At 34.0% G+C, this 23,648-nt stretch overlaps 1 protein-coding gene across 10 annotated transcripts in view; it reads right to left on the reverse strand.

The window, feature by feature from the left end:
- Robo2 (roundabout guidance receptor 2) overlaps positions 1–23,648 on the reverse strand; it is a 1,450,478-nt gene that overhangs the window by 1,031,207 nt on the left and 395,623 nt on the right. The window lies entirely within an intron of this gene.

A 23,648-nucleotide genomic window follows, 5' to 3' on the forward strand; every position in this document is an offset into this window, starting at 1 on the left:
GCTATGTCCTTAATAAACATTAGATCTGTGGAAATTCAGCTGCCATGGAAGGTTTTGTGCCACAAGTGTGAGTAAGAAAGTAAAGTCTGCTATTCATACCTGTGCAAATGAACTAAGTTAGAAATACCTTTACATTAAGCTGCTAGATGACGATAGATAATGATGGCTACAATCTCATGAGAAAGCTTGGTCCAGGTCCACTCACCTAACACAATCTGAAGTGATAACTTACCAATCATGTTAGATAATAAGTTTTTGTTTTAAAAAAAACACTAATTTTTAGAGTAAACATACTTGTACCAAAATACAGCTATACAGTCATGAAATCTGATTAAAATAGATTTTTTAACATAATCATATATTACTATACTAGTGTTATCATCATCTAAAAATTTTTACAATCATGTATTTCTACAACAGACATCCTATTTATACAAATGGCATAACATTCACCTAGAATCATCTAAGAAAGATCCTTACAATTCTAGGCTTGTTGATATATGACTTTGTAGAACACCAAGATCCATTCGAAATCCAACTTCTGTGACAACAACCATATGTCATACAACTTTATTTTCTTAAAAAGTGTTCATTTGGGCTGGGAAGGTGGCTCAGTGGTAGAGCACTTGCCTTACATGCATGAGGCTCTAGGTTCAATTCCTCAGTACCAAATAAGCAGAAAAAGCCGAAAGTGGTGCTGTGGCTCAAGTGGTAGAGGACTAGCCTTGAACTGAAGAACTCAAGGACAGTGCCTAGGCTCAGAGTTCAGGACCCATGACTGACCAAAAAAAAAAAGTGTTCATTTTTATTACTGCCAGCAATAGTAGTCAACACCTGTGCCTAGAAGTGATTCTAATCTTTCTTTTCTTTTATAAGGCTAGGCATCAAGCCCAGGGCCTCATATATGCTAAGCATATGCTCTACCAATGAATAACACTTCTAAAACCAATACTCTTGTTTTCTTGTTCTAATGATGTTCTAATTCTTCACTTGCCAATGTCCCTAAATACCAAAAAACGAATATTGTCCGTGTCAAATGAATATATTTAAATCCCTCCATCATGGTACTAAGAACTATATGAACCCATTTTCAAGGTCATGAAACCCAAGGCAAAAATTACCAATGTCTAAAACAAGTAACACAAATAACCCCCCCCCACACACACACACACTACTTTTTGTATGTGTATGCATGTGTCTATGTCTGGGAAAGTACCTATCAGGTCTTGAAGTAAGTGCCTTTTGCCTTCAATCAGCCTGCTTGCTTGCTCAGGGAGAGTACTCAGCCATCACTTCAGCCTGGAATCTTACTGGTTAATTAGAAATGGAGTATTACTGACTATTTGCCCAGGTTAGCTTGAGCTATAATCTTCCAGCCTTATCTTGCTTCATAGTTAGGATTAAAGTTATGAACTAGCAGCTACTTTCTCCCTACTTTCTCCTTTATTTCTTTGTCATTTTCATTTGCATACTTTTACAATTAGTGTTATTTTAACTTTGCAAAAGTATACTTTTTTCAGATTAATGTTTCCGCTTGTTTAGATTTAAAACTAACTTGGGTATATTTAAATATATTATTTCGCCATATTAAGCTTAATCCATTGGCACTAATGCTTATGAAATATAGTAACAAATATGGAATTCTCAGACTTACTGTTTCATCTATTTTTCATAAAACTTTCAACATCATTTTTCTTATAAATTTAAAGCCTCACTACCTTTATACATTGTCTGATTTAAAGTGAAGAAAATAGTTCTAAATATTATAAGGCTACATATTAATCACTATTAAATTCTTAGAAACTACTTTACATGTAAATTTTTAGAACTATTTCTAAATGATTAGTTTTATTAATTCATTTGTAATATATTTGTTTAGGCTGGAAAGTAAGACGCTATTTTGTTATGGCCTCTTAGGATCAAAGCATATATATTTCTTCAGTTACTTCTTGAAAAAGTGATTTATATCTTAACCAACTTTTTCCAACACTTGTTGATGTTCAAAGGATTCTGCTATTTCATGCTTCTTAGACATAAGGCAAGCTCCTCCTTCTAACTTTCCATAAATCTTCTGTACCACAATCATACAATGGAACTACTCAACAAAATATCAATACATAACTGTTTTGTGAATTTGAGAAATGTTAGTTTTTACAAGTAAGGAAGTTTTATCATTTCACTGAAAATCTCAAAATATTCTCCAAAGTAATACACTTAGTCTAAATATCTCTAATAAAGTTTCAAGACTTCCTAAAAATTAATTTTAAGTTATACACACATAAAATGTAGGTAAAGCTGGGCGCTGGTGGCTTAGACCTGCAATCCTAGCTACTCAGGAGGCTAAGATCTGAGGGTAGCAGTTTTAAGGTAGCCCAGGCAGAAAAGTCCCTGTTAAACTCTTATCTTCAATTAACAATTCAAAAACCGGAAGTGGCTTTGTAGCCCAAAGGTAGACCTCTATCTTTGTGTAAAAGAGCACTGGGACAGTGCTCTTGAAGCCCCATGACTGACAAACAAACAAACAAACAAACAAATAAATAAATAAATAAATTAACGCATTATGGTTTTAGGAAAGTGGCCTGATAAATCCAAACTTACCCAAGGTAATTAGTATGAAATCCTTTGAAGAAAAAGAAAAGTATTGGAAAGTGTGAATAAATATATCTCACTGCCTGATACTAATAGAAAAGAAGCCTAGTGTGTTTCTTTGGTAAATAAACATGAGAAGATCAATTCACTAGGCCTCTCTTCTTATCAAGTTTTCTAAAGTATCAAGAATAGCTGACTATCCCAGTGTCCTGGCTAGGTTGATAAGAATCCTGAACAGTCTTAACTCAGCTATTAATTTGATTGCTACCCTTGCTCTTATCATCTTCCAAAATAATTGGTCAGTCCTGAGTCAAGTGCCCAATAGGAATAAGCCTGTTCTACATAATCTGACAAAATTCCAAATGGCAAAGTGCCATGTTAGCAGATGGCAGAAAAGCAGAGTGCTGGAAGAAAATGAATGTGTCCCTTGATTTATACTCATATTTGCTGTGAAAGAATGTCGAAGTTGCAGTTTCTATAACCCTTATGTCTCTGATTTTATGGGGATGAGACACTGAGTTCAACCAACAGTTCATTAAATTTAAATTGGACCAGGAGAGGCTGTGATATGTTCTACTTAGTTTGACTTTAATATTTATTCCTTCTTGTGGAAAACCCAATTGCTCCACTAGATGTTTATTCTGATAGATGCCAAATTGTTTCATATTATTTTCAGCATATCAAATTAGAATATGAAGAAGGAATTTAGAGTGTATTCTCAAAGTCATAAAAGTTAGATTCATTGAACACATATAGTACTATGAATTGGTTTTAAGTTGTCTAAAAATGGTCACTGTGATTATTACAATCATAATAATGGCTTTTCCTTACATGTTAACCCATCAGTCTTATTTGTGACATTTTCTCCTAAGGATAGATACTCCCTTCTCTCTACCATCATAATCACTGGGTCTATAGTTTGGATGTAAGATTTACTATATTGCATTTGTGCTTAGAGAGAGCAAGAGGCAAGGGAGGGGATGGAAGGAAAGAGAGAGAGATAGGGAGAGAAAGAGGGAGAGAGAATGAGACTATCTGTTCAATGGCCTGCAAATTCTTAAAATGTAAGGTTTATTATATTAACTTTTGAATAAAAAATGTATCAATGTGTGTTAAACAAGTGACAATATAATTTCCTATGTGTGATTAGAATTTGGATTGGATCTTCTATTTTTTGGACTACAGTAATATCTTATAGGAGGCTGGGAACTAGTGGCTCACATCTGTAATCCTAGATACTAGGAGGCTAAGATCAGAAGATTGCAGCCAGGACAGATTGCAGTCCAAGAGACACTTATTTCCAATTAACCACCAGAAAAATAAAAGTAAAGCTGTGTGTCAAAGTGGTAGAGCACTAGTCTTCAGTGGGAAAGCTCAGGGACAGTGTTCAGGACTTGCATTCAAGCCTCAGGACCAACCAAAAAAGGGGACAAAAAAAGAAATTATAGGAGAAAATGATTTAGGAACTATAGACAGTCCTTACTATAGCCCGTACTCTAAAGTCCTTGGAAACTGACAAGCTAGAGTTACTGGTGCCAGTCAGTTTATACCACTACCATAAAGATCATATAAGCAATTTAGAAGACATGAAGCTAGAGAACAAGTTTAAGCAGGTGACAATTCCCTCTGTATTTTTGTTATCAGATCAGGTCCAAAGAATATAAACTTCAAAGACTCTTCCAGATGTTTTCTAACTATAAATCTGAAACTTAACCTAATATTTAAATGTCTCATTTATTTGAAATTTCATGAGTTCTTTTTTGCTATAGAAAAAATCCTGTGTCTGTTAGAATACTGAAAATGATTAGAATGTATTATAGAAGCAACAACTCCCTTTAAAGACTCCTTTTTAAGGCTGATCATTTTCATAATAAGAATATTGAATTGTTTAATTTCTCAGTGAAAGTTTTCCTTTTGTTTAACATTAATAAGTATTTAGCATTAATAAGTATTAAGACTTTTATATCACTCAGAAATGTTATTAAAACTTGCCTTTGGGGTTTCCAGAAGGAAGCATTTGAAATACTAATTTCATAGTTTCTCTATAGTATACAAGTATATAATTATCCATCCTATGCATTTTGTTTTACAGAAAACCACAGGGTTAGCAACCATGTCCTGAATTCAAGCCTCTACCAGACAAAAAATAAAAAGATTTAAAAAGTAGTTTGTCAGAATGCTTTGCCAAAAAATATTATTATAATAATCAAACAGCTATATCTTCAACTGATTCCAATTCATGATCGGCAACAGAGTACACTGTTGAAGAAGATAACCATTATTCAATGGTTATCAAATTGTATGGGTAGCATTTGATAAAACACACTTTCTTTTTATAAAGCTAAAATATATTCAAGAATACTCACCTGTCATAATAGTTTGAAAGTTTTTTCTGTAATTTTCTTCATTATCCTCTAAATTACAATAGAAAACACAAGTATATGTGTGTGTGTGTGTGTGTGTGTGTGTGTGTGTGTGTGTGTGTGTGTGTGTGTGTGTGTGTTTCTGCGAATTATATCTCTGGTAACCCTCCTTTGTTGTCCCAATATTTGCAGTACTCTGTAAATTTGTATAGTACATCTATAAATCTTCAATCATGTAGGCACTATCATAACATTAACACCTCCACATTGCATCCACTATTCTTATAGTTAATGTCATTGCTTCCATTTCTCTGCCTCTTATGGTGTCTAACAATATCACATGCACGTATTTTTAAGTATTAAAGGTCAAAATTGTCCAACAGACTGCATAATAAATGTCAAAAGTGAGAACAGTTATAGAAATAGCCCCTGATGCAAAGCACACATAACAGGATAGCCATGTAGAACATGCATTGCTAGGGGCATTTGTATTATATAGTGCTGATGCTTAGTGATCAGAAATCACTGAGTTGGGCTGAAAGTCTAGAATAAAATTCAGGTAATATGAAGATATTTATTGTTAGTGTTCCATAACACATTAATGTGCATATATGTCCACTTGTGTGCTGTTAAATAATCAGTTTGACAGACTCTTACTATCTTCTTTATGGATTTTAATTTCTTCTCTTCTGTGCCTTCAGATGTTTCTTTCAGGTATTAACTCCATCTTGGAAAATAGCATTACACATATGTCATGGAAAATAGAGCCACATATTGTTCAGAGAAATTTCAAATATATTTATCCCTACCCTATCAAATCAATGTCCTGTTAACAGCTTTTCTTCTATTTCTCTCAAATTTTTACTCTTATTCAAGGTATATTTATTCTTCTTTGAAGTTTTCCCATTCTCTTTTCTCTTAGTGTATATTAATAGTATAAAGGTATTTATTTTTGATATTTCTATACAAGCACATAACATGTGTTTATCAAATATACTGTTGTTACTACTTTTTCATTAGCCCTTTTTTACAACAATTTCATCTGCTTGTTTTATTTTAATAAATGCATATAAAGGACTCTACCCATATCCTCCTTTGTCCTCTACCTCCACCCTCCTCATCCCACTGCTTCTCCCTGCAACTAGTTCATCAATTCACAATTGTGTCAAACATTTCTCTTCCTATAAGCATACCCTTTACCTGTGTTTATCTGTGTGTCCTATAAAGTGCTATAGCTTTATGAATAGTCTAAATTGAACTTGGAAGTCAGAGGTTAAATTTACATTGAGTAGGTGCAGAGATTACAGTGAATGGTACTGTTTCTGGGAAATTTGACAGTGAGTGGAAAGAATCAAAGATAGCCCAAAGTCTGGCTCATTATGGTATTCAAAAGGAACTAAAGTTCAAGGAAGAACAAAACAAATTTATAGGACCACGTCTGCCTATCTTATTCATTACGAAGTATAAAATGGCAATGCTTGTGGCATGCTAGATGTGATAGAAGACTAGACTTACAAGAAGGATATGGTTAGAAGTAAAGTATTATGTGTGTGTGTGTGTGTGTGTGTGTGTGTGTGTGTGTGTATGTGTTTTGAGTCACTTCATATAATTTTAGTATACCACAATATAATTATAATTAAACTACAATTTAGCATTCCAAATAACAATTCCATAATAACAATTATAATATTGATTTAATAATGAATATTGTTAAAACTAAAATATATACTAGAAGTTCAATAATTTTCAATATTGAAATCTTAATGAGCATCAATATATTTACATATATTTATATATACATACACACTCATATACATATATTTCTTTATCAGTACATATATTATACATTGTAATACATTAAAATCTTTCTTATATTATATGACATTATCTTTGTGCCTATATTTTTAAGAAACAGACATAACTTTCTCTTACTTAAACAACACTACTTACAAAGTATTATACTTTTACCACTGAATAGAATGGGTGGCCCATTGTCTAATGGTATGTGCATTCAGCCTTTATCATCTGACTCAATGTCGTGGGGCCTGAACGCTGGGCCTGGGTGCTGTTACTCAGCTCTTCAGCTTTAAGGCTAGCACTCTACCACTTGAGCCACAGCGCCACTTCTGGCTTTTGTTTTTCTTTTTGCTTATGTGGTGCTAAGGAATCAAACCCAGGGCCTTATGCATGCAAGGCAAGCACTCTACTACTGAGCCAACTTCCCAGCCCTTGACTCAATGTCATCTACTGAACTGCTCTGTAAAACCAGCCCTTTACCATGATGATACTTTAATATCTGCCTCACAATAACATTTTTCATATCAATTGCTACCCTCATTGTAGGAGACTTCAAATACTGATGGACTACTACAATTCTTAATCCCCTTTTTGTTTCAACTTCTTGACTTTACAGCCAATGGATGTTGTATTCACACATTTCTCTTCTCTATCCTTCTTTAGGACTGTATCTTCCAATCAAGCACATATTCTCTTGTTATGAAATTTTGAAGATAATCATTCAATCACTGAGTCACCATTTCCCATTTATCTATTTCTTTTGTTTAGTTTCTCTACCTTTTCCTGTACCAAACATATTTTAGTTTGCAAGTCAATTTGATCTCTTTTACTTTCCTTTTAGATTCAACTACTATAAATAGCCTGAACTTTCCTTCCCCATATTGTTTTTCCACTTTAGTTGTCAGATATGTTCTATTTGCCTTTCCTAAAGGATGTCCTGATTGCTGAGTACCACTGCTGTGAAAAAAAAGTAAAAACTTTGAGTACTAGTTACAATTTAAGGGTGTTGCAGGTAAGCTAGGTATAGAGTAGTTCTTGGACATTCTATTTCCTTAAATGCCCTCTCTTCTGTTCTTCAGAAGGATTTTCTATTTCTTTCCCCTTTTTCTCTTTCTACTTGCCAAGTGGACTTTTGAGATTTTTGTAGAGAAAATATAAGCAAGTAGAAGGCAACTCCTTGTCTCGCTGGTCAAACCTTAAGCCTTAACTATGCCTGCACTCATTCCCAGTATTTTCAGTTCTTTCCTGATATAATAGACATAATGGCCCACTTCACAATGAAAAGCTTTTCAGATATAGACAAGGATTACTAGCACTTCCCACACTTAGGTATGCTATTCAAAGATTTTTTTTATCATTTCCCACAACATGTATGGGTATCTTACTATTTCATTTTTTCCGTGGACCTTACATTAAAATATAAAGTGATTTTTCTGCTCTCTTACTATTTTCTAAATCCCATACTATTTCCTTACTTTGATCTTTTACTTTCCTATCCATTTTTCTTCTCCTTCAGAACCATATTTCATGAATCACTTGACTAACATTCTACTTTGTATTTTCAAAATGATTTTATAGTGTCAAATAGTTAAAGAAAAACTCATTTTGACCTACAGTACATTATGACTTTGCTATTCAAGATTTCAAGCATGTTTCTGATGATCAGACTAATGCTTGTAAGTAAATTCATTTCCTAAGTCAGATGCAACAACTCTTTATAGCATTGATCCCACTACAAAGAGACAATGCAATTTACTAAATGGTGCCCCAGTGACCCGAGAGGTTAATTCAGATCAAACATGCAAGTAGTTCTTCATCTTTGTTGCAAAGTTGGCTTACTATCTAATGGAAGGAACTCTACTGATCTCTATCATGCTCAAGTCTACCTGCTTATGAAGAAATATTGGAATGTATCCACATTTTGCTTCAGTCATCCTTTCAAACTTCATTTGAGTTCAAATGCAAATCCAAACTTTTAAGGTCAAGGGGCTGAAGCCAATGTGTGCAACCTCTTGACAGTAAATTGTTATAGAACTGTGCATTTGGAAGTGTCTGGATGGGTAGTAGGGATGGCTGTAAAAATGAACAGTAACTGTACAAACAGAAAGAAAAGATGATGTTCTGTAAACATATTTCTTTCCTGTCTATTCTATTTATATACTAAATAGGTATATATTCTAGTTTATATAGGTAGTACATGTATATATACCTTCAAACAATCCTTTTACTTCAACATGAATATATAAATGAAGTTTAATAGATTTCAATATTTATGTCAACTTAAGAATATCCCTAAAGAAGTTAAATTTTGAGGTATTCATTATATGTATGTGAGGAGACCAAGAACCATATGTATAAACAGGAAGAGTTCTCTGTTGGCAGAAAGGAAGACGAAGAGAAATCTTAGGAGAATCAAAGTATATACAGAGCTAATAAAAACTTGGGAACCAAATATGATTCTCTTTTTAATTGCTCTGTTTCTATCTACATGTACAACTGAGTTGCCATTCAACAAAGTGCTATATTAATAAATTATGATTTGATCAATGTCAACACTTTTATCAGTTTCCCCTATTCCTCCCAACCCTAAACCTTTCCTCAATTTTCTTATTTCTGTATGTTATGTATTGAATGTCATGACTGCATTTTCTCCCCCCTCCATCTTCCTCTCCTTATTCACGTATACTCAACCCCTTGAGCCCAATGCTCCATTTCCTGGTATTTATTTTGTTGGATTGTGAGTGAGCCTTTCCAACAAATTACACCATTTGAGTTCACCCCTGAATCTACTATATTTGAGTTAACACATTTTGGTACATTTGGATATCACCAAATATTTACTCTAAATTGATAAATTAATTGTAGCTTCCACATATGAAAGAAAGTATGCTTCCTTTGTCTCTTGGATCCTGAGTTTCTTAGCATAATTTTTCCAGGTTCTTCTCTTTCCTTGCAAATGATGCAATAGCATTCTTTCTAATAGATGAGTAAAACTCCATATCACATTTTCTTGATCCATTCATTTGCTGAGGGGGTATGTGGGCTGGTTAGGGCTGGAATAATCATGGTTGTGCAAGTATCTTACTTTGTCATCTTTAGTGTAGATACCCAAGAATGCAATTGCTGATTTATAGGATACTTCTATGTTTCGTTTTTTAGGCCCTACATACTGCTTTTCAGAATGTTTGAACAAGTTTACATTCCCATAAACAGCCTACTAGGACTTCTTTGCACCCACTTTCACACCAGTTTTTGTCGTTCTTTGTATTCTTAATGATGGCAATTATGATCGGGTAAGATGAACACTCAGTGTTGTTTTAATTTACATGTCTTATATGGACAGATATATGGCTTTCAGGGCAAAAATCATGTAACTATTTTTATTCCAGCCATTACATATTTGGCCCAAACACAAATCCATTTCTGTGATAATGCTGCCCAAATTACCCATCTTAAAAACCGTATTTCCTTTGAAGAATATGCCAAACCCTCTTTTTTATTGACTACTGGTGGAATCCCAACCTCCTTCAGCTTCTGTCAACCCATAATGTCTCTTAACCTGCATTTTGGGGCAGTACCAAATTTTTAGTTGTAAACACCAACATTACTAGTGAAACTCTTAAAAAGGATAGATATCCAGACCATCCATATTCTTTCAAGCAAGATTTGAATTAGTATTAGTGCAAAATAGGTATCTGTATTTTACAGTAATACAAACCCTTCAGGTAATTCCAAGATTCATTCCACATCATAAACAATTGATTCTTCAAAATAAAAATCATAGTGAAGTGATATCAATATGAAGTCATGATATTCAGATCTTGATTTCAGGTATCATATATTGGAAATTTCATTGTGACCTTAAACAGTTTCATTGTCCTGCACCTGCTAAGTTTCAACCTGCTTCAAATTACATAGATGGAAGGAAATTACAATAGAAGGAAGGAAATGACAAAAGTGTAAATAAACATATGGAAAAATCTAAATTTAAAATAATGATCATTTCAATTGGCATTGTTCTAAGAAACTGCCGTCAAACAAGCACTAACTTTTTTCCCCTAAATACAGACAGCTCTTTACCCAAATATTGCTGACTATTCGATACACAGTGGGTAAATTTTCACTTCTCTTCACAACTAAGGTGAAATAAATCTCCAAATATGTATTACTGGTTAAAAAATAGACATTGGATTTGTTTGCTGCAACATTTTGTTAAATCCAATATTTATCCCCACAGTTGGAAGAGATTCAACAATTTAATAGATGTTTTAACTCGGTATCACCATGAAACTAGTTATGCCCCAAATAATCTCATTGCAGCCCTGCTGATATTAGCTATTAAACATCAGCATGCATTTCTTCACCATCTCCACAGGTTGAGCTCAAGTTATTTCTTCTCACTGGTCCTTTACTTCTCATACATATAAACAATTTTTATTCACTGATGATAGCTCTGGCATATTTAAGCATATACAATGACCTTACAGTTTCTATGGAGATTTAAATAATATCAATTCAGAATTTTGCAAAATAGCTTCTACCAATTAGCACTGTTAGTATTCTGCTTGCAAGAATGTAAATTCTATGTACTATGAAAAAGTTATTTAAATGTGAAGTTGATTTTTTCTAAATAGAAGTACTAATTGGTTGAAGTCTTTATAATGTATTAATGCAAAATATTGACATCTTTGTTCTTAATATGTCAGCAACAAGAGTCCTAAAAATTATATGTGTGTAGGTGAGTGTGTGTTTGTGTGATTTCATATATCTGTGTAAATCTACTAATTTGCTGTTGTTAAATAAAAATGTTAACTTTAAATTAGGTTGTATTTTCAACGCTTTACAATTAATAGCGTCCAAGGAAGTAGAATAATAGTGATTTTATTTTTTAAAATATCACTAAGCAAAGCAATTAAGAGGTTAAATTCTATATGTAGTTAGGGCTGCTCTGGCCAGAAAAAAGTCAATAAAAATTATACTCTTAGGACAAGCAGAAAAGGTCAAAAGCTATGTACATATGACCATATAAGATGATGCTAAGCGAAATGAACGCCAAGATAGGGACACAAGAGTTTTATCTTTGTTGCTGTTGTTTTTAATGTGTGATTTGTTGTGTTTTTGTATGTTCTTCCTCCACGGTATAACCCCTGTTGTCACTGTATTTGATGCCCGTGCCCTGCATCTTGTTGATACATATATCTAATTTAGGGAGGGGAAGGGAAATAAGAAAATGCTGAAATAAGACTGTACAGTATTTTCAAACACACAAAAAAAGAGTATAGGTTGACCCATTGTAACAATGAGATGTACAAGACACTATGTTGAAAAGAACTTTACTTTTTTTGGGGGGAAGAGGAGTTGGGAAGGTGAGGAGGGGAGGGATGGTAGGGGAAAATCAAAGGAGGGGGTAACAATGCTCAATAGGAAATAGACTCATTACCTTACTCATATAATTGTAATCCCTCTGTACAGTATCTTTACAATAAAAAATATAATGATAATATTTAAGGTTTTCATATAAAGGCCAAAAAATAAATGGATGATCTAGTGAAGTCATACATGATGAATTCCCGATCATAAAATAATAAAGTATTCAGAGAAGTAACAATTGTTTATTTTATTATCTGTCATGCAATGAATAAGGTATTTAAATAAGACTTTGTATGGTCCAGAAAATTACAGGTATAACTAAAAAGAAGAGGTTAATTTATCCCATGATTAGAGTGTTTTCTTGATTCCAAATGGAATGACCTTTCCTCCTACTGATATATCACTTTTTATAAAATAAAAAGCCATTAGAATTAGTTGTTCCACATTGAATACAAAATGAACAACCCATCATGAATATAATCATATAACATTGGATGAGGCTATTCAGTACAATTTGCCAGGATTTAGCTACATGATTCCCATTACCATTAATAAAATATGAGGCTAAATAGCTTTGATGCATTTGACCCTGAAAACATGATGTTTCCTACTTTCAGAGGAAGCCCACAACAATGTGCAAATGTTCCTCAACAAATAAGAGAGGATAAATTCTTATCTACATAGCACAATGTGATCTAGATTTACATTTTCCTTTTGGGAGCAAATGCATGATGTGCAGGTAGGTCATTTAGAAGATTTTGATTGCCCTGAATAAAATGTAGCTCAGGTAATAATTAAAAAAAAATCACCTTCACTTGTGTATTCTAGAAGCCAGCTTACATGAAAACTGCTGCCAATATCATTAGTATTTGTATTGAATCAAATAAAAGTCTTATTTAATTTTAAAGCATGAAATTATGCAGATATATACTACTACCCATTCATACCAACATTCTGTTACACTATGTCCAGAAATCTAGTCAAATCAATCTCAATATTTCTGGAATGATTGCTCTACTTTTGTCTTCTAAAGTCTATTGTTATTTTCCCCCAAAAGATGGTAGGAACACTCTGCAAGGCTGAGAATTAAACTGAGAAGAAATATTAAAACAAAAACAAAAAGAGTATGGTGGTGTTGGTGCTGTAATTTCCTTCTTAGCATGAGTATTGTCATGTATGTTTATTTTACTGTGCATAATCCCAGCATTACAAAAATGATAATCATGATAATTTTGTGCTTTATGACCTTGTATCTCGCAGTCATTGTCTCATCAACAAATCTTGACACAAAATGTTTGGATAGAGAAGACATCAACATCCCAGTGATTTTCTGTCTGCTGTACTATTGGATAATATGAGCATTTTTTGCGGGGGTCCAGTCGTGGGACCTGAGCTCTGGGCCTCAGCGCTGTCCCTCAGCTCTTCCGCTCAAGGCTCGCACTCTACCACTTGAGCCACAGTGCCACTTCCGGCTTTTTTCTTTTTGCTTATGTGGTGCTGAGGAATCGAACCCAGGGCCTCAGGCATGCAAGGCAAGCACTCTACCACTGAGCCAACTTCCCAGCCCCGATATGAGCATTTTTTATTCCCAAATTCAAGGCCCAGACTCTGGCTTAGTTTTATCATTCAAGAATGGCACTTTACCACTTGAGTTAAAAATTCCACGTCTGGTTTTTGTTGACTGACTAAATGGAGGTAAGTGTTTCATCGATCTTTTTTTTAACCTTGGCTGGCTTTGAATCTTTATCCTCAGACTTCAGCCTCCTGAATTTAGGATTGGAAGTGTGAACCACCAATATCCACCAGCATTTGAAAACTGAAGGTCAGATAAAGGATCTGCTAGCATCAGTTAACCTTTTTTTAAATTTATTTTTTATTGTGAGAATACTGTACAGAGGAGTTACAATTACATGGGCAAGATAATGAGTACATTTCTTTTTTCTTTTTTATTTTTTTTGTCGTGGGGCTTGAACTCTGGGCTTGGGTGCTGTCCTTGTGCTCTTCAGCTCAAGGCAAGCACTCTACCACTTGAGCCACAGCACCACTTATGAGAACATTTCTTATCAAGCATTGTTGCCTCCTTAAAAAAAGTGGTCAAAATGCAAATAATATTTTTTATTTTTGAATATCTTCTAATATAAACTTTATCTATTCAAACACCCAGGATGTATGACAGGATGACAAAGTCATAAAATCATATTTTGAGTTATTTAATATTCATAAGTTGGATTCCTATAGGAATGGTAGAACTGATATGACTATAGAACTATAACTCAAAAGTCATAACACTAATATGCCTAAAAGTTTGATAACTAATTTATTCATCCTTCTGTTATGTACATTCAAGTTTGAAATAGTTTTTATTTTTTAATTCTTTATTTTAAAATTTTTACTATTGTGTATAAGCTGATTTGGTTTTTAGAGAAAATGCTGCTTTCAGAATAGAAAAATTTAACATATTGCTTTACTATGATAGAAAACAGGTCATTTATCATCTTGTTTTAAGGGAAAGTTCACGAATCATCTCCTGCATACTGTTTGTGTCTGAGTTTCCTACACTTTGCATTGCTAAATAATTGAAACATTAGCTCCCAAACCATGAAAAATTCATCTTAACATGATATATTATTAATCAATTTAATTTAAAGTGATCTGGAAAGTTCCAAATTCAGTTGTGCAGCTTGAGAGAAATTCAGACAGTAGTTGGGACATACTAAAATTATGTTCATTATTGCCTGTTTTTCTTTTTTTTACTTTTAATAAGTTTTTTAAATTGTGAAAATACCACACAGAGTGGTTACAATTACATGGGCAAGGTAATGAGTACATTTCTTATCAAGCATTGTTGCCTCCTCCTTTGTTTTCCCCTACCATCCTGCTCTCCCTTCCTCACCCCCTCAGCCAAAGTTGTAAAGTTCGTTTTTGACATAGCATCTTGTACATCTCATTGTTGCAATGGGTCCACCTGTATCCTTATTTCAACGATTTGTTTTTTCCCTTCCCCTCCCCAAATCATACCAACATCAAATACAGTGAAAACAGGGGTTATATTGTGGGGGAGGGACATACAAAACAACAAAAAAATCACCTTATAAATATATTAGAAACAATAGCAAGAAAGAAAAAAATAAAACTGTGTCCTTATCTTGGGGTTCATTTCACCTAACATCATCATATCTTACCTTTTCTGCTTGTCTCAGACATATACTAGTTATTGCAAATAAGGGAAAGCATGGGACCTATGTTTCTTTGGGCTTGGCTTACTTCACTTAATATAATTTTGTCCAAGTCTTTCCATTTCCTAACAAATGGGGCAATGTCATTCTTTGATGGAGGCATAAAATTCCATTGTGTATATATACCACATTTTCCTTTAGTTTTTCACAATTGGGTCAAACATTAATGAAAGCAGCATAAAAATGACAAGTTAACAATTTTAGTTTATAAATCCATGTGTCTGGGAACATTATCACAATAAAAAAAGTGTTCACCTTTTTGCTGATTTTTCTTCTTCTTTTTGTCTTGGTCTTGGGGTTTGAACTCTGGTCCTGGGTGCTATCTCTGATCTCCTTTGTTCGAGGCTAATGTTCTACCACTTGAGCCATGGTGCCACTTCTGCTTTTTCTGTGATTAACTGGATATAAGAATCTCACCCTTTCGTGCCCAGGCTGGTTTCTAAATGACACCCTCAGATCTTAGTCTCCTGAATAGCTAGGTGTGAGCCACCTGTGCCCGACTTTGCTGCCATTTTTAGATTTTACACTGACTCACACAGAAACACATGAGAATTTGGGAACTGTGTGAAAATCATTCCTTTTTCTTCAGTACTAAGAAAGTCCTGATTTTAAGTTCATATTTAGTCTTCAGTTATGAATATTTTCACAATATTCAGTACTTACAAGCTAAGGTTATAAGAAAGGCAATTGCTTAGATATCTGATCTACCACCAAACATACATACCCCTTTGAGATTGTAAATTTCTGCTGTGTGACAGGAAAAATCACATGAGACAAAACAATTTAAAAGCAGTTTACAGTTCTGTAGCTTCCAGTCTGTACTTACTTGATCCTGATGCTTTAGGCCTGTGGCAAAGCAGACTCTCATGATAGGTGTTTTGTGTGTGTGTGTGTGTGTGTGTGTGTGTGTGTGTGTGTGTGTGTGTGTGTGTGTGTGTGTGTGTGTGTGTGTGTGTGTGTGTTCTAAAGCAAAACTGTTCATCATTTCTAAAGGTTCCACCATCTCCTAATATCAGAGCAATGTGGCCTCTATTGTTTTAGCATATAAGCATGTAGGGACATTCAAGTCCCAAACCACAGCAGGTCCCACTAACATAAACACAAACACCTAAAGCCTTTTCCCAAGTCACTCACAGAGGCCTGAGAGTCATGTATGCCTTTCATGTAATTTACCCTTAAGTCTCTGACTGCCTATAAATGCCTTGGATTTTGTTTTAACATCTCATTGTCGCAGAGCTGCCAAAAGGAAGAACTTTGGAAATTTGACCTTGCTTGGTTGGTGCTCTCACCATATTGGTGCCACTATGAAACATCCCACTGAATCCTACAAGAATATACAAGTGTTAGCTATACTTTTTATGAAGACCAAGTATATAGTATTCTGCTCATTAATGACTTAAAGAGAAGAAGCAAAAAAAAGAGAGGGAGAAAGACAAATATTAGAGAGGCAGACGAGACAGAGACAGGGACAGATAGATGGACTAGACATCTAAGGATGTAAAGAAAGTATTCTCTACTCTGTATTAGCTATCTTTGCTCAAATGAGAGCACTGTGGCAATGGAACCAAGCTTTTTGCATAACATCTTCCCTTAGGACAATTTTTCACATATTATTCTTAATTTTTTTGTAGTGGACAGACTGGGAAAATCTAGACCAGTGATATACCCACAATAAGCTGCACACCACTGGCAAACCCAACCTAAGCTATTTCCGTTGTGTCTCTATTACTGTATGTATCATATTTACTTTATTCTTCTATGCAGAACCATAGCCACACTGTGCATTCCTTAAGAGCAAGAACCATGTCTTCCTTGTGGTTCACTGCCTCACTATGACAGAGCTTAGAGTAATGTTTGTTGAATTAAACTGAAATTCAATATTCCATCTGGATGTTTGTTCTATAATTCAGCATATTAGCTATTTATAACTTTGGCTCCTGTGAGACTTCACTTCCAGTGTTATGGACACTGGACAACTTGGGCATTCAGAAGACTGAGTCAACACAGTGGAATGGCATGCCCCAAGAATTATTCATTTATGATGATCTCACCACTTGTTGAAACACTCAATTCTTGGACAAAAAGGATAAATTACAACTTGTCTTCTATTTAGAAAAGAGGATTTAGAACAGGGCTGATGATAAATCACAGATGTCAACCTAACTATACGGTGGCTGAGATATGAGGATCATGGTTGAAAGCAAGCTTGGCCAAGAAAGTCCAAATACTCCAAAAAGCTCCAAGTGGAGCTGTGGCTCAAGTGGCAAAGTATTGTGTGAGAACAAGAGCTCAGGACAGCATCTAGGACCTGAGTTCAAGACCCAAGACTGGCATATACACACAAAGCTGAAACACACACAGATCACTCACATACACACATACCAGAAATACACACACACACACACACACACACACACACACACACACACACAAGTGTATCTAGGCTAGCACTGGACCACTTGAGCTACCCCTCTAGTCCTTATTTACAGATAATACTCAATGAACATGAATGAAAATAGATTGAGGAAAAATATAAGATGGGTGGGATTGGTATAAATGGGAAAAAGGGGAGACTGATAAAAAGTATCATTTTACATCAATCAAGATGTATTTTATGCACAAATTGATACATTGAATTGAAACACCATATGCAATTATTTAAAGGTTATAAAATAATTTTAAAAGAATATTTTCTACAGTCACTAAGTTTCTTAGCTGTGAGCATGAATTTTCTTCCATAATGTTAAAAAATATACCTCTTGTCATTTCAATTTTTAATAAAAATGCCACTATGCATTATATTTTATGCACCGAATAAAATAACAATACTCTTGTGGCTAGAATGTCCCTCCCCCACGGTATAACTCATGCTTTCATTGTATTTGATGTTGGTATAATTTGTAAAAGGGAAAAAACAAATCGTTAAATAAGGTACAGGTGGACCCATTGCAACAATGAGATGTACAAATCATTATGTTGAAAACGAACTTTACAACTTTGGTGGGGGGGGATGGAGGAGGAGGATTGGGTAGGGGGGTGGGGGGAAGGATGGAAAGGGATGGGAAGGGGAAACAAAGGAGGAGGCTACAATGCTTGATAAGAAATATACTCATTATCTTGTCCATGTAATTGTAACTGCTCTGTACAGTATTTTCACAATAAAAAAATTTTAGAAAATGATATGTTGATATAATTAAATGTATATTTTCATCTATAATTTGACATTCTTTTACTACACACACACACACACACACACACACACACATATATATATATATATATATATATAGGTATATATATATATATATATATATATATATATATATACCTGGAGAAACATTAAAATGAATTCAGATCAGGGAGGGCGGGGGGGGGAGGCTGGGAAGGTATGGGAAGGGGAAACAAAGGAGGAGGCTATAATGCTTGATAAGAAATGTACTCATTATCTTGACCATCTAATTGTAACCCCTCTGTACAGTATTTTCACAATAAAAAATAAATAAAAATTGAAAAAAAGAAATAAACCAACTTATTTGTAAAAAGAATAGCAGGAGGAATTCTTCCTAGGAGTAGGGCATTCTAGTGGATAAGCATAATTCCTGTTTTGATAATACATAATGATTTACCTGAGGAATCTCAGTAATAGCTAAAATAAAATGGTTTTAAATATGAAGAAAATAACAGCAAATATTGTATAAATAAAAAAGAATAAAATTGGAATATGAAATAACATACCTATAAGAGCAAGTTTTATTTTATTTATTTTTTGGGTCCAGTTGTGGGGCCTGAACTCTGGGTCTGGGTACTGTCCCTCAGCTCTTCAGCTCAAGGCTAGCGCTCTACCACTTGAGCCACAGCGCCACTTCTGGCTTTTTTCTTTTTGCTTATGTGGTGCTGAGGAATCAAACGCAGGGCCTCATGCATGCAAGGCAAGCGCTCTACCACTGAGCCACCTTCCTAGCCGAAGAGCGAGTTTTAAATGAAATATTAAATGGAAGACACAAATCAAATAATATATTTTCCAATGGAGTTAGTCTTAGCAATGGCATTAGATAATTTGTTTTGAGCTACTTTAACTGATGAGATGATGAAAATTTTAGTTTAAATTAAGAGGACATTGAAACAAAATATGATGAAGATGGATATGTTAATGCATTTGGGCAAGCCACCAAGATGTTGATGGACTTGGCCATTATCAATGCAGAAAAGGCAAGAAATTTTATAATTAAAATGAAATGGTCATTTTAGGGATTATGAATAAAGATCAGTAGGACAGAACCTAGAGACATCTTTGGTTTGATTCCAGAACCACAGCCACCTCCTTTGTATGTATAGCTAACAACTTTTAACTGAGACTGGCATACAAATTATATTACATTTTGTTTGGTTTTGTTATCCACACATTTGAAATTACTGCATATGTATCTCCCTGAAGCAGTTCATTCTCTGTGTACAGTATATCCAAGTCTTAACATTCTAGCATATCCACTGATTTCTTTTTCTTTCTTTCTTTCTTTTTTGTCAGTCATGGGGTCTAAACTCTGGGCCTGGGGACTGTCCCTCAGCCTTTCAGCTCAAGGCTAGTACCACTTGAACCACAGCTCCACTTCTGACTCTTTTCTGCTTACATGGTAATGAGGAATCAAACCTAGGGCCTCATGCATGCAAGGCAAGCACTCTACCACTGAGCTACCTTCCCAGCCCCCACTGATTTCATTTTTAACATAATATTATTGTCAAGAAAGAACACAGACAACTGATGGGAAAACAAACTAAAATAAGGGAAAATCATAAAATAGTGTATCTAAAAATTATATAGGTAAAAATCATATGTGATACCATTTATAGGTAATTGACAAAATAAAGTAAAAATATATTTTATTCTTGAATCTTTCATTCTGTATTTCACTAATTAATGAGAGAATATAAAAGTCTAGATATTCACAGAATTTAAGGTAAATTTTCTGTTTATTGTTGTTTACTTTGTTTTAAAATATACTCAGAGGGGCTGGGAAGGTGGCTCAGTGGTAGAGTGCTTGCCTCACATGCATGAACCCTGGGTTCAAATCCTTAGCACCATATACACAGAAAAGGCCAGAAGTGGTGCTGTGGCTGAAGTGGTAGAGAGCCAGCCTTGAGCTGAATAAATGAGAAACAATGCCCAGGCCCAGAGTTCAAGCTCCAAGACTTGACAAAACATAAACAAATAAAATAAATAAATATATAAATAAAATAAGATACACTCAGAAAATAAGATCCTCTCTTCAACCAACAGAACCATTTAAGGTATCTCTATATAATTAGTTCCTTAAAATTATACCAAGATATAAATGAACTAATAAAGGCTTGAATTGAAAAAGTGTAACAAGGAAAATTGAGAAACAGAAAAGTAATAGGAATGATCTCAGGCTAAGGTGTACAATTACAAGACTTGATCCTGTAATTGTAGATTGTGTCTATAAATTGTCCTTTACACGTAAGCATATTCACACACATTTTCCTACTACTAAGGAATTTATTGTTATTTCAAACATGCCATTAATGAAGCCACAAGAATGTATATTTAGTGCCCCAAACCTTTGTTTTCTGGTTTTGATCTGTAGGGTATATACACTGTACAGATCTTTTCCATACCAGACACTGATTAGTGACACGATTTGAAAAATAGGTGGATGCATCCCCTAAACAATCACAGTGGTGCACATGAGGCTCTAATAACTCCGGATTTCATTGTCTTTCTCACACAGGAAAAGAAAGTAGAGAAGGGCTGGGGCATCTTGCTTTCCAAGTATATTTCAAATATAAACATAGCAACCTAAGGAAGCATTGTGCCTAAGATTATGATTCTGTCTAAACAATGATAAAATATGTATGTGAAAACAAGCCATGTTTTGTCCAGTTTTCTTCACTTTAAGTAAACAAAGCAACAGACACCTCTCAGAAGCTGATATAAAATGAGCAATTTTATAATAGATTCCATGAACACATGTTTGGGGGGAGTAACACTTTTGCCAGAAATAGATCTGTACTCTGTCATCTGTCTTTACTGAAATCCAAGAATTTACAAAATAATAACCATTTGTTTCACTTATTTCAGTCATATCTCAACACTGGGCCAAATTGCTGTTGCTGTTGTTTTCTCCTTTCATTTTTACATAGACCTACTGATATCTTCCTCTTACAAGTGACAATATAAAGCTCAATGTTTTTGTAACATGCTCAAGATTATAACCTATTAAAGAATACAGTTTTTATTTGAAAGTCAAGGCTGTCTATTATGGAAGCCATGGCTTAAACTATTGCAATTTTTTCCCTCAACTCTTCTAATATGATCCTTATAACAAGTTCCTACTTAGTGCCATTTTTTTTTGATAGATGAATCAGGAATTGTCTAAGTGCTGTGAAAAAAAATGAAGTATACACAATGATATAGAAAAGACGACTTTTAAGTAGGCCTTTGGCAGCATTAATAAGAAAAAGCTGGAAATAAATAAGTCATTTTGAAGAAAAGCACTAGGGACAGACTGATACTAGATAAGCAAAACAAAATCAAACAAACGAAACATATGTTTCAGGTTACTATTGAAGATGCTATTTCTAAATTCATTCTGCTAACAAATGTGGAAATAAAGGGAAATAAGTACTTCTGAAATACCAGTGTAGATATAATTTGTCCATTGGATCTGTTTTTTTGTATTCATTATTATACATATAATTTCATATTCTATATAAGTGCATGTAAATTTCTTCAAGCCTATAAAACTCCTACATGTCTACATTTCTAAGTATATGCTTAGTTTAGTGAATAGAATAAAAGTTCTGAAAACTTCTATAGTAATTACTAAACAAAGAATATTTAGTAGATGAAAACCTTGGTTTCCTCACCATTTTTCACTATTGATCTCTGCTTTAATTGACCACATATTAGAAACTCAAGGCTTAGTCCCGAATTCTCTGGACCCCTTTGTGTAAGAACTTAGTCTTCCCAAATGTTCTGTAAAACTAGAGAAATGTTAAAGAGTTAGTGACCTAGGGTAGGAGTGATGGTACTATATTAAGAACTTTTACGCTAAATAAGGCATATATATTTTCAAGTATCTATAAAACCCAATCTATTTTAACCACTTCTTTATGTAGAGGTGAAGGAAAAGAAGATAGAAATTCAGAATGGAGATTACTAGCAAGTTCACTTCATTGATCTGATTTGTTTTTTAGTATTTGTCCTTCATTGCTGTCCAATAAATTCATGATCATTTTATGCCTTCAATACATTTGCCAAATGTATTTGCACATTGATTTGTGCAGAAATATGGTTTTCCCCTAGTTATATTCTGATTTATTTTTCTCTTACTGAAATGAATAGATTTTCTTATATGTCTTTTGTTTGTAGCTTTGTTCAATGCAATAATCATTGCAAGATTAATACTGAGCTAAATTAAAGTGACTAAGAATCTGTTCATTATGCTTTGAACAAAAACCACAGGCTGTTTTATGGGCTTAGGAAGAGTTGACTCTTTTGGGCGCTATGTATATTTAGAGCAAAAACCACAAAGGCAACTGGTGAGAACAGAAAATAAAAGATAATTTTTCCATGAAATTAATGGCAAAAATACAAAACTGCCTCTGTGTTTTTCACCCATGCCAGCTGAGCCCACATTTCTCAATTCCTTCCAATACCTACCATCAGGATACTTCTCAGGAGAGATTGGTTCCAATGTCTGAATTCAGCAAAAGGTTGATCCCATTAGTTTTTAATTAAGTACTGAGGTAATTCTGGTGTTATTCATATTATATTCTTTTTGTTATACTTTTTAACTATAGGAATGTATTTCTCATCATTTTATTTTCTCATAATTTCTTTTAAATGAGCTTCTATTGATTAGAATATTTAACAATGCTCTATTAAGGTTTTTTGAAAATGTAATGGACTCAGATATTATACAAATAATATATGAATAAAGAATCCCTAAGAACAAAGAATGTGAAGAATCATTCATACTTGCTACATTATCAATCTATTTTCCATTCATAATCATCAGACTTTCCTCTCTTTGATATGTTGATATTTTTATATTGTCCTGCATGTCTCTCATCAGAAGTGCTTGCAGGAATGGTAAGATGTGTTTTTGGCTACATTTACATGTGTATTTCCTCTGTCTTTATGCATCCCTACTATTCTATTTGCTTTGCATATAATTAACTTATGTAAACAAATGTCCAACACATAACAAAATTTGTATTTGATATTGTTGGTATAATGAAAAGCGTAACAGTAATTGTTCCATTTTCACTC

Source organism: Dipodomys merriami, unplaced genomic scaffold (genome assembly GCF_024711535.1).
Source record: "Dipodomys merriami isolate MVZ:Mamm:240054 unplaced genomic scaffold, mDipMer1.0.p SCAF_2, whole genome shotgun sequence".
In the NCBI taxonomy this organism is placed as follows: domain Eukaryota; kingdom Metazoa; phylum Chordata; class Mammalia; order Rodentia; family Heteromyidae; genus Dipodomys; species Dipodomys merriami.